The sequence below is a fragment of the Spea bombifrons genome, chromosome 3 (assembly GCF_027358695.1).
Source record: "Spea bombifrons isolate aSpeBom1 chromosome 3, aSpeBom1.2.pri, whole genome shotgun sequence".
Lineage (NCBI taxonomy): Eukaryota > Metazoa > Chordata > Amphibia > Anura > Pelobatidae > Spea > Spea bombifrons.
The window spans coordinates 25155468-25169976 of record NC_071089.1 but is presented as its reverse complement, the minus strand read 5'-3'; the positions used below and the strand labels follow the sequence as shown (position 1 = coordinate 25169976).

General features: G+C 37.5%; 1 protein-coding gene across 2 annotated transcripts in view; it reads left to right on the top strand.

Annotated features, from left to right (window-relative positions):
- Positions 1 to 229: 229 nt before the first annotated feature.
- The window catches only part of RIN2 (Ras and Rab interactor 2), a 64850-nt gene continuing 50570 nt past the window's right edge, over positions 230 to 14509 (top strand). For both annotated transcript variants that reach the window (XM_053459840.1, XM_053459841.1), the window contains exon 1: positions 230 to 436. The gene's annotated coding sequence lies outside the window, so the exon portion shown is untranslated. The remainder of the gene's footprint in view (positions 437 to 14509) is intronic.

Below are 14509 nucleotides of genomic sequence, written 5' to 3'. Positions count from 1 at the left end.
ACCTGTACAGATCATTCTGACTATAAACCAGAAGACTTGAGACATTTTACCCACGTCTTTAGGGAGTGGGATGTGCACGAGTGGACACACTGCTACCAGGGAGAAAAGAGACACTTAAAGTGCCTGGGACACGTGACGGGGAAACTGAAGAAAGGGCAAAGTTTGCCTTGGACCAGCAAACTGTAACCTCCTCCTTATTATCGGTATTGTCTTGCCTGGGGTGAAAGGAGTCAGCGATGCAGCAGGGGGAGGGCAGGAGAATGCACATGCGCCTTGGGATGTCTGAAAAGGGTAGCCTTCTGTCTTTAGAGGAAAGGCTTCAGTCTGCGGGGACACGGAAAGTCCAGTGTGTGGACACGCAGACATAGAAGAGTAAAGGGAAAGGGACACGGATCAGCCGTAGCCACCGGAGTCAGGACTCTCCATACAGCGCAAGGTAGGAGCCAGTGCAGTGTTGGAGTGAAGCCAGCAGCGGCTGGTGGGGTGTGCGGGTGTGTGTGTGTGCGCTGTATTGTGTGGCTGGCAAGCTGGAGATGGCTCAGGAGCCAAGTAAATTGCCCTTGTTCCATTGTCAACACAGACCATCCCTACTCAGCGATTTCATATTCTACCTGCTGAATACTGGAGGAGATCGTGTAATCACGGAATAAGGAATGTGTGTATAACCGTGTGCTGGGAATTTCAGAAAAGCACCGCAGGGGTTAGGTTACTGCATGGCTTCGGGCTTTAAACACAGCCTCTTAAGAATTGTGTGTTTGATGTTTTATTACCCAGTTTGTAAAAACTTTCACACGGTAAGGGATCTGCTTTGGTAACCACACAGGGATCCATGAGATCGAGAGTGCAGTATTGCAGCGATCTACTTAAATTGACACTATATGGACTGTGCGACTCTTCTGTAAAGGGGGTGAGACTGGCTTGCTAAGGGTTAAACCAGCATTAAATACGTTATAATCTCTCTTTGGGTTCAGGGAATCTGTTGGAGCAATTGCATAGTGAAGCTGAATGGAGGTGATGATATAATGTATCTTTTAGGTACTCCTGTATTATGCAGGTCTCCATAGGGTAACATTGTCTCTGTAACACTGATTGTTTTACAATGCCTTCTTTTTGACCATTATGTGCAGGTGGGATTTCAATGAGGCTTTGAGATGAAAGAGAATATTTTTTTTTCAGAAGTGTAAAGTCTGGCAAAAGTGTATTTCAACATCTAAAGGAAATCTCATGTCTGGTCTTGCTATATCCTGCACTTCCCATATAATTTTAGCACAATAAGTGCCTCTGACGCATTTTAATTGTGTAGAAATCAGACAGGGATGGGTATATTTGGGGTCAGTTGGTAGACATTTGGGCATATTCTGATGTTATAGTCATATTTAAAATCTGTATAGACAAATATTATATGTGTGTATGTATATATATATATATATATATATATATATATATATTATCTCATGTGGCAGCTGTTTCATGACATCATTCTACAGGTTCCTGGATTCAAAAGAAGGGATTTGTTATTTCAAGGGACAGATGGCTGTCACCATTTCATTTATATTCAAACATTCCAGGACCAAAGGTCACATGTGGACAGAGAAAAGAGATGTCCACTTGTCCTTAAAGAGAAATTCCCACCATTTTTTCTACTAGTAAAAAGAAAACCTTTTTTACTATTCTACTGTTTTCTTTTTTAAAGCAGTTCTAGTTTTTTTGTAATATGATGTCTTGAGGTTGTTGCGTTATAGCGTTGTATGCGCTTTAGCTCTGTTACCTGCTAACCTGACTATCGTTTATCATACTACCTGTGTAGTTTTTTGTCAATTCTAACCTACATCACTACATACAGCTCTCTATTTTATTCTCAAGGAGGATCTTGTTTTATGTGACACCTCCCCTTTAATAAAAGTTCGCTAGGAAATTAATATATTATGCTGTAATGAATATATATATATATATATATATATATATATATATATATCAAATCTGATCTTTTTCCTGCCATGTACTGAATGTTTTAACATGTTATTATTATTATTATTATTATTAATTGATATAGTGCCATCATCTTACAATGTAGTAGATTTTCCCCAGAAAGGTAGCAGCCACTCACCAGTATTAGTTGAACTCCACTGGAAAACACTCCAACGTGAATTACATTTTTAAACATAAAACCAGTATCCCTTTTAATAATCCTATTTTTAAGCACCGTTTAGTGAAGCAGAGATTTCGCATATTTATCCATAAATACGTACATGGGTTTAGTGTTTCATTAACAGTATTGTTAACAATATGGTTTTTTTTTATCATGACTTTTACGTGCTGTAAAACGAAAATATTACATTGAAACTTCATGTAATTTCAACACAATTCTGGCTGGAAAGGTGAATTAAACACATCTATAGTTGTTTTGGTGATCAAATGATATTATCAGTAAGTGTGAAACTATACTGCTTGTCATTAAACACTGTTGGGTTAGATGCATTCTCGGGCAAACTCATAAATACATAGAGATGGCAGAAAAGAACCAACTGGCACATCTACTCTGCCATTTTTGATTTTGGATAACTTTCTTGAATGTTCCTATAAGTCCACACTCTCTTTTACTGCCGCTGGTTAGTGTATACAGTATATTGGTTATCATACAGTAATTGAGGCAAACGGTATCACTGATTTGTGATAAGAAAGTATGCTAAGTTGCTTCCTTGACATTGCGGTATTTCTCTTATAAACAATTGTGTTAATTATGATGATGACATGATTCAAGTAGGTTTCCTTTCCTTCCTTTGAACTGCTGGTGTCTGTGCCATAGTATCCAAAACTTAGATTGCTTTGAAATCAGGAAGTGGGCGGCACATGGACAAAATACATTTGGTGTGGAAAATAAATTTGGAAAGAGCACAGGTATGATGCTAAGGAGCATTGTTTTCCTTCTTACGCCTCCAGTGAGCAACGATTTTGGCAAGCAACCAGTCTGCTTTACAGGAAATCTAACCGTACATAATTACCCAGAAAGTTTTGGCTCAAAACCGTATCACAAAAGGAGATGAGTACTATGGTTGGCCTCCCTGAAGGTACAAAAGGTAGCCATGTTGACAGTAGAATGTTTGAGAAGTCATCCTATAGGTGCTTTATGTTAGCATATCCCAGAATTCTTTATAGGAACTTTACATATCTTTTAAGATGTGCCTTGTGTGAGTTTGAGTTCCTCAACAGCTGGAGAGCTACCTGTTGGCTTAGGTCAGATTTCAATTTACATCCTAATAGTAGAAGATCTTGTGATAGCTTGTCATGGACTTCTTTCACTGGCAAACCAGCAAACTTAAGTCCAAAAGATATACGCTGGTATCTTACTGGTAACTTACTCATAAGAACAAGGTGACAGCTGGGAGGCTCAGTTAAAATGACCACTGTTGGAATCTAGTTATCTGGTTAAAAAGTGGATTATTGCTTTTATGGAAGAAATTGTGACAGCTTTCCTTTGAAGATGAATTGACAGTAAAGGAGAATTGAATTGCATGAAAGCTGTCTTCAAGGTGTGATTATGGTAAACCCCATAAACCTTTCAGTAATTACTCTATAAATACTTTTAAACAGCTAGATCCACAGTTTTCTCTCAGTTTTAGCAGGCACTGCCCGTTCATAGAAAAGTTAGTCATTGATGTAGGTTTCTTCAAAGGGTGTTGTGCATAAACCTATTCTTGTAATCGGGATGTTTCAAATGCAGAAACCATGAAAATAATCCTTCTAGATTGTAAACGCAGGGCCCTCTTTACCTGTTGTTTCTGTCAGTGAAATTGTTATGGTATATACTACTTATTTCCTGCGTATCCATTGTACAGAGCTACGGAATATGATGGCCATAAATAAATCAGAATAAGATCCAATACAGAACCAAGAAACTTGTTTTAAAACCACATTTTGTGAAATTTTAAATGATGTTTCATATAACCCTCATTTCATTCTTAACAGTTACTGTTAATTTAATCTGTTTAATCTGATAAATGCATGCAGTTCCCTTAAGGTGTATTAGTCAAGTGAGCCAAGAAGCTGAGAATTTCTCACAGCCTTCTTCGCTCCCTCGCAGCTCTTATGATAGCGATCAGCACAGGGCTTAACCTTTTACGTGTTATAATAGTTATCTTAAATATCAAAATTTAAGCATTCTGTTACCAAAATTAAGCAGCTGACTTCAATAATATCACAGTGAAACATCTTTGCTATTCTTGCCACGACAGCTTTTTTTTCAGAAGTGTTTGATGTGCAGCACAGTTACTCAATGAGTTAATATGACTCTATGAATTCCGTAGATCTGTCATCTTTCATTCCTGGAGAAATGTTTCCTATATGTTGACCTATAAGCTAGACAAAATGAGGAACAACGATTGCTTTCATCTATGACAGGACTGGCGATATTAGATCGTGATATAGGCCACCAAAGTTGGCCAGAACCCACTAAATGCTATAAAGAAAGAGCGCTAGATCCACGGCAAGCTGTTTACAAATGGTGCTGTAACCTGTGAAAAGGGAGAACATCAAGCAGACAGCAACATCAAAATCCAGGTATAAATAACATTGTTATTAATACAGTCTTTTCATATAGAAAGTCACTCACTGGAGTTTCCCCTTAGTGAAAGCGGCACTTTCTCTGGAGTTTCCAGGTATGCTCATCATAACTCAGTCTGCATATCTTACCGTAACCTTCCCATGACAGCTATGAAGTAGGTGATACTTCTTCATGGTTGTTGACGTTTCTTTTATATGAAACTCTTTAAAAAACTATGCTTTTGTGCTTCACAGTATAAATTCATTTGACACCTTGAATTATGTGGTAGTTTTGTAATGGTGGAGCTATTACATGTTTCATTATCCCTAATCCTAATTCATAAATCTGTCTATAATATTATTTTTTTTGTTCACATAAGTATTTCTAAAAATATCTGTGTAATGTTCTGGTGTGCTGTATGGGCAAGCGTTTTGCTTCCATGTGCATGGTTTCAATTGTAGCTTCACCCAAAATATTTCAGATTGTATCATGCCAGAGGAACTGCAGAATTTCTAACAGCAGCATCTATAACTTGTTCATTTGTATTTACTTAAATTAATGCATGCACATAGGCCATGATTTGCCATCTGGCTAATTGGGCAAAAGTCACTTACCTTTACTGCCACCTGTGCAAATGAATGCAAGAACATGGCGTCATCATAGCATATATCATTTATCAACCACGGGGTTAATTTGAATCCTCAGTCCAGCCCTACAGGTGGAGTAGAGCTGTCAAAGGCATTCTGTCTGTTCCTCATGCACCCACCTAGCCTCGGGTGCTCCAGTGTTGGTTTTCTCCAGCAGCAGATAGTGGAGCCTCATTGGCTGTACTTCTGGGTCGGAATGAGATCCTTGGCAGCAGGGAGAGGAAATGATTCCGCAATGAGTAGAAACATTCCAGATAGTCCCTCCGTCCTCAAAATTTACGAAAGGTAAACATAGAATACAAAACATTGTTATAACAGTGTTATCATTTTTAACGTAACTATGCCTTTAATATAAATGTAAATATAAAACTCCTCGCTATGTGAAACTGCAAAACTTTTTTTAAAATTCCAGAATCATAAAGGTTTTATCGATTACGATTGCCTTCTTGTGTGAATGTGCTCATTGTCAGTACCATGTTGTTCAATATTGCCCTGGGTTCCATGAGTTCTTTTTGGAACCTGCTTGAAACCCTCTTGCGGCCTTCAGCCACCTGTTGTCTTACACAAACCTCATACTCTGGCCCTAGAAATATCAAATTACAACATTTGTGTTTAGCCATTGCTGTTTGTTATACAAGCTTGCCCCTTGTAATCCGACAACCCAACAGTCACAGATTTTTGTATGAACTTCCTTTGTGTTAGTACCCAGCTTGGCTGACATTCCTGGGGAAAACCCCTCGCTCTAGCTTTTTTCTTAAACTACATATACATCCTTCCCTTCTTTAGCTCTGCTTTCTTTGTATCAAAATGTACCAGTTCCTCATTCCTAGCTTTTAACTGTCTTTGATTAATTTCGTTGACCTGTATCTGCCATATCTTCTCCGACACCTCCAGACCACTTACAAAACCTGCTACCACTGCTTACTAGTCTTTTAACTCTTGAGACTGTTTGCAGTGGAGAAAGTAGCATGCATTCGTCCCAGCTCCACCTTTTTGCCTTTGATCTTAGACATTTCACCATTCTAAGTAACTAGCAAGCAAACATGCATTTGTCTGACCACATCATATAACCTGGTTTTGTGCATATATATTTTATTTATTTAGTGCTAACTGATACACTCAACACTTTACAGTTTACAGTATAATAAAGGGGAGATTAGTTGAGTCTTATACGTATTCATGCAAACATTATGATTGAAACCTTTATTTGTACTCTACCACTCTCCTGTTCATTCGCTTGGTTCTCCAAGAATGCCGAAAACCAATATTTTTATTTGGTTAACTAAGAGCCCAAAACTGAGCTCCTGTACTGTTGAAGCAAACAGCTAGATATACCTAGATGATCAACCTGCCATAATATTATTATTATTTATTGTTTATATAGCGCCATCAAATTCCCTAGCGCTGTACAATTGGTAGACAGGACATAACAAGTAGTATGTAACATAACAATTTGACTTACAGAGACAGGGAACATGTTTGGTCGTTTCCAGTCCCCAACCAGGTTCTGCACACGCTAGCCATACCTGGTCGCCTACCCTGGGAAGTTCTCAGACATGATCAGGAGAGCTGTGAATTGGACTGATACCCCAAGGTAGAAATACAATTGGTATTCAGTCATCCAAAATTCATTCAACCGCATTTGTTGCTTAGCACCTAAAATAAAGAGAATCTGCTCTCCTAAATTACTTGACACATTTAAAATCATTTTGTGTCTGCTTATCTGCCGATCATTTAGATTGTAAGCTTTTCGTAAGCGAGCGTTACACTTTGTATAGTTTAAGAAGTCTGTACTTGCATATATATTAACTGGTACTTTAAATGCTTTACATAAATACAATGATTTATTCATGAATTGTGTTCTAGAATGGCATAAAAATCTCTTAATGTTCTTGTGTTATAAAAAAGCTACATAGTAAAATCCATATTTGTCGGAAGGCATTTCACTATCACGGATAATCATTTCTCACTCAGGTTACAGGCGTATCCAATTTTCCAGCTCTTTAATGTGAATTTTTCACAGAATACATTATTCAACAAATCCTTTTTAAAGAATTGTAGGTTGTAAATCACAACCAGTGTGCTGTAATTTCCTCATCCCAGCAGAAATTGCTAAAATGTCACATTACAGAAGTCTTCTTACAGTGCAATCCTTGTAATGGGGTTAGTTATAGCCCTTGGGTATAAATTACTTTTACATTCTGAGCATGTTTAATGCTGTTTGCTCTATGTTTATTTTGTTTAAATAAAGTAACCGTTATTGTTTTTATTATTGATTTTATACTTAGGCTGTGATCGTAAAAGTTAATCATTCACCAATGACTTGTCACCCATTATTAAGTCAATGATCAATCATTCTCAACAGGGCGTTCTTAGCACCATTATTGTAGGCAGGCAGTGGCAAACTCTTTCCAATGAGACAGGTCCAAGGTGGCGGTAGCCCCTGGGCTGCTCTTCCAATTGGGACCGAATTCTTCTCTGATGTTCTTCCTTATGATTCAGAATGCTAGATATGAATGTATCACAGTGTTTTACAGCCCATTGGGACCGGAATCCTTCTCTGATGTCCTTCTTTAAGGTTCAGAATGTTAGGTATGAATGTATCACAGTGTTTTACAGCCCTAAAGGTCACAATAATGTTTAGATAAAACTGCACGGCAAAGCAGAAATTGTGTTTATTAACTAAATTGTGTACACATGAAAACTAGGAAGAGAAATCAAAATGTATTTGTGCCTGAAGTGTCATTTGGTGTAGAACCAGCCATGAATCTCGAGTCATATCTCAAACAAAAAGCAAATTGTAAAAGATGTTTGGCTGATAGCCCAAGGCAGATCCAGGCAGACCTTCGAGTATCCAGCAGGTGGCCGCACACATGTCATTTAGCAGATACTGGCCTTACAATGCCAGGGCTGATTCTTATTCCCAACTTGTTCCTGCCCTGGGAGGTAGCCATTTATAATGAAACAGTCATGTAGTTTTATGTTACAACTGAAACTGCTCTTTTACGAAAAGACTTAAATCAGTAAAGCAATAACATACATCCCAAATCTTCCTTCTGTTGATGTAGAGCAGTCCGGATTTGGGGTTATAGAATCCTGCAATGAGGCAGGTCCTCCCCATCCACAGTCTTCTGGATCTCTGGTACTGAGCACCAGAGTGTGCTGGGGGCTGCTGGGAGACTGTGGATGCGCGGGGGGGGGAGGTGTTGTTTGGAGAGAATATGCCTGCGTTGGGGGTAGGAGAGGAGTGTGTACAGAGAAAGCGTGCCAGAAGCAGGTGGTTGGGGGTGGTGTGCAGGGAGGATGGTGTCTGGTTGTGTGGTGGGATATCCTGCTTTCCCTATCTGTAATGTTAGGCTGTATAGCAATAACAACTATAGACATTACTACCGCTTTAAGTATAAGAGCATATACATATATATATATATATATATATATATATATATATATCACACACACACAGTGTCTGGCTAAATTGTATGTCTGTCTGTTGAGTAATGACTGTGTATGTAGTGTATGTTTATTTCTGAGGTTATAAGACATGACCCAGAACGACATTACCACCAAGTTACTAGATTTCCTTCTTTGGGCTGTCTTATCCTAAACCCGGGTACAGATATTGTATATCATATTTCTGCTGTGTAGTTATTTCTGGCCCCAAGTTAAATATTTATGGACCTGGTGGGTAAGAAGTCTGTTTTTGTGAGATAATATTCCTCTAACAAGTGTAATTCAGGAGACGACAGCAGTGATGGATTTTTAGCAAAATGAGATGCTTGGGAATAGTTAAAGGTCTTGGACCATGAGTGAGAAAATGAAATCCATGAAGTCTAATGTATGTGGAAAATGTATGTAATGCATGCAGCTTTCTATTTTGTTGTGATAATTTTTATTTTAACTATTGGTGTTGAATCAATTGTAACATATTTAACATATCAATGAAGATACCTAAAATTTTTGTAGCGCTACATTTACCGGTAATAGATTAAAAATGGGAAATGAGTATTGCCAAACACTGGAATCTACTGGGTTAATATTTATAAAAGGAATTGGATTTGAAATTAACCCCTTTCAATCTTTCATCACATACCCTGAATAAAGAGCTCCAGCTGACCCGTGTCAGTGTTTTGTCAGGGGAGCGCTCTTTGATATCACTGGTGAGCGTGTTCTTCAGATTGCTTTGATTGAAGGCCAGTAAAAATAAACACTTGTTGGACTGTGCTTTGATAGAGTAAAAATCATTCTCACAGGGTAAGGTTAGGGGTTGGCTAAAGGGATGGATCACCATAACTTTGTGACGTAATTTAAAAGAAAATAATACTTTGTATCAACACAATTTGATTCCTGAACTTACATCTGCAGTTTTTATATACGTTGTAGCTATATTGTTATTTTTAGGGCTGCTGAACACTGTGATACTTTCTTACCTTGTAAACATTCCGAGCGCCTAGAAAAAGGAGGCCATTTTATCAGCCATTTTATTCAAGTCAATTAATACTCGATGATCAGCAACCTGTGTAAGCTTGCGATCAGGGCTCTCTCCACCTAATGTATCGGTTTGTCTTAGTCTGTCAATTCTCGTCTTGTCATGCCCCTTGAATATAGGCATTGTATTAAGCGCTGTGTAAATTGTTGGTGCTATATAAATAAAAGATAATAATAATAATAGTAAATGTTTTTGTGAAAAAATGGTCTATATGGCAATGCTAACATCAGGGAAGAGGGATAGAGGCACCTGGGTCTTTAAAAGGACAAATGGAAAATATTCAAATATTTGAATATTGGTAAATTATTGTTATAAATTGTTCAAAATAAATTTCCATGCAAAACACTGTTAAGTCTAATGGGCCGCATCGCAGGCAACAGCCTATGTTTTATGTATACATGCATGCATACATAGAGGAACCAAGTATCATTCCACTTTGAAGTATGGTTTGCATTACTGGAAAAACTGCAAATGTATTAATCAATGATTCTTTCTGGTTTCCTTTCATGCACACCATGAATAGTAAGCAATCATACAGGCTGCAGGTTCCAGCAGAACAATATGATAATACAATGTACTTGTGTGGTAGCAACAGGTTGAAAACAGGAATAGAAAGCAGGAAGCTGAGTAAAAATCATTTCTTTTTACCCCGTTGGAATCCTTTGTGTATTTAAAGGGACAGTCATTCTCATTTCTGTTCAGGAATGAAGTTGTGTTTGCTTGACTTCTTCTGTCTGTGAAATCTGAGCAGCCTTTCACTCAGAAACTGTGCTCGGTTAGATAACAAGCTGTCTGGAGAGCCTCATCTCTGATCTTTGCTTTTCACACTAGTGAGCCTACCGCTACCCCACTTTACTTGAGGGTTGTTAGCCAGCTACACAGGCTTGAGGCTTAGCAACTCTCCAAAGTGTTACCCACAGAGACATTAAGCAGCATTTGTAAAGTTAAAAAAAATAACAACTGTTTCCTTAAGAGCCAACTTTCAACCCTTCGCCTTCTAGTCATGAACTCATAACACCTGATGCTGCCTTTTGCTATTCCCAGTCTGTCAAATCATGGCGAATGTAAAGGAGAACTTATTACGCTTTCAACAGCTACAAATTAATTTTGAAACATTGTCAAATAGTCTATATGATTGCTCAGAGGTCTCTTTACATTTACAGTGTGGCCTCTTCCCCAATCCCCTACTATTTTCAGTGCGGGAGATGTATTCTACCAAACACATCCTCATGCATGTGATTTACTTGCCACCGGTCAGTTCCAGTGCTGGCTTTGTTAACGCTGCCAGCATGGTCTGTACAGACCCCCGTGCACATGCAGGGAAAGTCCTCTCATTGATTTAAATGGAAGCACTTTGCAGCTTCTGATTGGATGCTTCAAGCAGCCAATCAGTGACAAGAATCATTTTCTTGAAGATTACACACTAAATGACTTACAGAGTACTTTCATAGGCATTCTTTTGTAATGTGGCTTTTGGAGGCTGTATATTGTCCCTTTATTTTTTATATATATATATATTGTAATGTATTTTCTTATTTTTTAAGTTTTGTCTTTTTGAAATTTGAGTAATTTCATAATACGTGACATCCTGTGCCTGTCATTTCCCTAAACATTCTCACATGCTGTTATGTTTCTTTTTCTCTGGTTTTATTGCATGGAAACCAACCCCATAATTATGTGATTTAGGTCTCTGCAAACTAGAGCCAGGATTATGTTTTCCAGGCAAAGTAATACCTAAAATACACATAATATCTATAAAGATTGTGTTACTGGTCAAAGACAGATTTTGCGTTTGTTGCAGTCCTATAATCTAAATTAAATTTGCTTTTGCTGTACAGTTTGGACAGATATTGCCTGAGCAGTGATTTTTTGTTTTGTTTTGCGTGTATTTTATGGACATTTGTACCTAGAGGAAATAAATATCATTAGATACAGTACTGAGTCCTTTTTCTTTTGACAAATTCCCTTTAATGTAGGCCAACGAAGGGAAAGTGGGTTTTTACAAGAATTTGCCATTTTTCTTTTACTAGTCTTACATTCATTTCATGCTTTGCTGAGCACCACGTGTAAAATGCTACTTAAAAACATGTGGCATCCACATTGGAGTCCATTAATTATGGCATAGATCTCATAAGAACCATCATGACTAATTAATTAATTGCGTCCCTTCAATTGATTCAATAACTTGTGTAAACCTTAATTAGTGTAGACAAAGGTTGAAAGTGCAAGGTTTGTGATTGAAATCAACAGGAAAACATTTCTATATCACAATTTAACCATATTAATACCAACATATAGACTTTAGCATAAAAATGTGGCTTTAGCATAAAAAAGTGGCTTACACTACTCCTAATTATATATGCCACTGAATCAGGGGCAATGTAGACTTAATTATAACTTCACATTGTCCATTGTCACTTCCATGGGGAGAGCCTCTTATCAAGGCATATATTTTTTTCCCATTCATACCACTAGTGAAACATCGACAAACATAAGAGAACACACACTAGCATTGGCTGCAATGAGCTTCCTCTGAGGCAACAATGTTTCCTAAACAGGATTTCTTTGTTCTTATTTGTGCAGTGGTTTAGAATATAGTCACATTCTGTGATGTGACTATAACATACCGATTATAACATATTTTCACTAAATGTGTAGGCGCATTTAAGAGGTTGGCAACGTATTGTGTTATGGATTGTAGATGGTTCCTTAAATCAAGCTCATGGATACTACAGAGTGCCTTTCTGCACCATTGGAGATTGATGTCCTTTAAAAAATGGTATACTGTTCAATCTTGGCTTTCTTTTTAATAAAGCTATATATAAAAGTTTGAAAATTAGTTTAACAAAAAAAACAGTTGATCCAACCTGATCTAACAAAGATCTAACAAGTGGAATTAACCCTCTTATTATAGATGGTGGAGATCTCCCATGTAGTTCGCTTTCCTGGACTGTTAACTTTGAGAATAGGACGACGTGTTTGGGAACTTTCATGTACAGTGATCACAGCTTCCTTTTGAATGAAATATTTCCTTTTGATATTTCATTCAAAAGGACGGCGTTTCAATTCCAGGACAATGGGACTTATTCCCATTGCGGGGGACATGTGGTCACCCTACCCATGACATGCCTGGCTTAAATGAGGTTAGAAAGCAGGCCGCAGGCCTTCTCGTCCAACATCAGTGCCTGACCTCATATGTATGTGTATATATATATATATATATATATATATATATATATACTCACAAGTCCAACAGGGAAGCACTCACCTCAACTAGCATTAATTGTAAGGGAGTGCTGCTGATATATACAGTCCAAATGGATCAGCGCACTCACTTCAAACATGAGAGAGAGAGTACTATTTCCCGTTTTTACATTTCCTGATGACATCTGGTTTTGTACATGATGTTGCAATGGTAGTTTATAGAAATATTTACATTAACTACACAGAACATAGCAATGTCCTTAATTTCAACTCCACAGAACCAAATATGCTGTGTATTCTATTGTAAAAAAAATTTTTCCTTGTGGTCCAACCATAAGTGTTACTTACTACATATATTATGATGTTCCTATTTGGATACCTGGAATGTTGAAGGTATCATTGCTTCCAGTAAAAGTATAATGGTAAAAGTATATATATATATATATATATATATATATATATATATATATATATATATATATATATAGCAAAATTATTCCCCTCTTGGCACTAATATTATTTATCTTTTTATATAGTGTCGTGCTGTACATAGGGTAGACAGGACATAACAGTTAGTATATAACATAACGAGATGACATACAGAAACTTGATTACACCCTATAAAGACAGTTCTTCTGTTGAACACAGGAGAGCTTTGGAGATTTTTATTTTGTCATCTCATCAAAAGACCCCAATAGAAAATATATAAATAAAGGAAAATAAGAAAATAGTGACGGGTTGCCAGGATTTGATAAATGCAGCAGCTGAAGTGTGGCTTTGTGTTAGTGCAGCTGTACCCACAAGAAATCTCTCCCCTCTGAATCCGTACTTCCGGAAGGACTTCTATTCAGCGTTGTTCTTCATTAAACTATTTAAAATGTGTCCTGTACAGAGACAGGCTTTTCTTTCTTTATTTTGTGTCGTGTGCAATAAAATCCTTAACCTTTATGGAAATGCAAGCTATTCTGTCATTTTTATATATTTTTTTAAATACATTTCCTTAGTTAAATGCTATTTTTCATGGAAAACAAGCGCCATTAGTATGTGCAGGGCATTTGCTCCAAATAAAAACATAGAAACATAGAATAAGATGTCAGAATCATTTGGCCCATTTAGTCAGACCATTTTTTTCTGATGTAATGACGCAGACCTTAATCGGTCCATGATCTCATCTTACTTACTATCCCATGCATGTTTAAATTCCTTCACTGTATCAGCCGCTACAACATCTAATGGGAGGATAGCTGAGTTAAGAATTGACAATCCCAACAACCTGTCCATTTCATTTGGACCCTTAACCCTTTCACATTGAGCATGCTGCTCAGGTTACGGTGATGAACTAAGAAATTTCACATGGTAAAATAGGAAACATCGCCTTTAACCCCTTTGATGACAACTGACAGTCCATCATGACTTTAAACGGGTGGAAAAGGCGATCTACGGTCGCTTTCTTCACCCAAGCGGTGTTGCTGTAATGCCCCTTTAAAGTGATGGTATAAGTGTGGCAATTGTAATCACTGTTCTGTGTGTCTGAGAAAAGTATTAGAATATAGAAGTTTTATAAATAATCGTTCCACATTTGTTGTATATCTTTTAGAGTGTCCGTGTGGCCTCCAATATGTGGGAAGGACT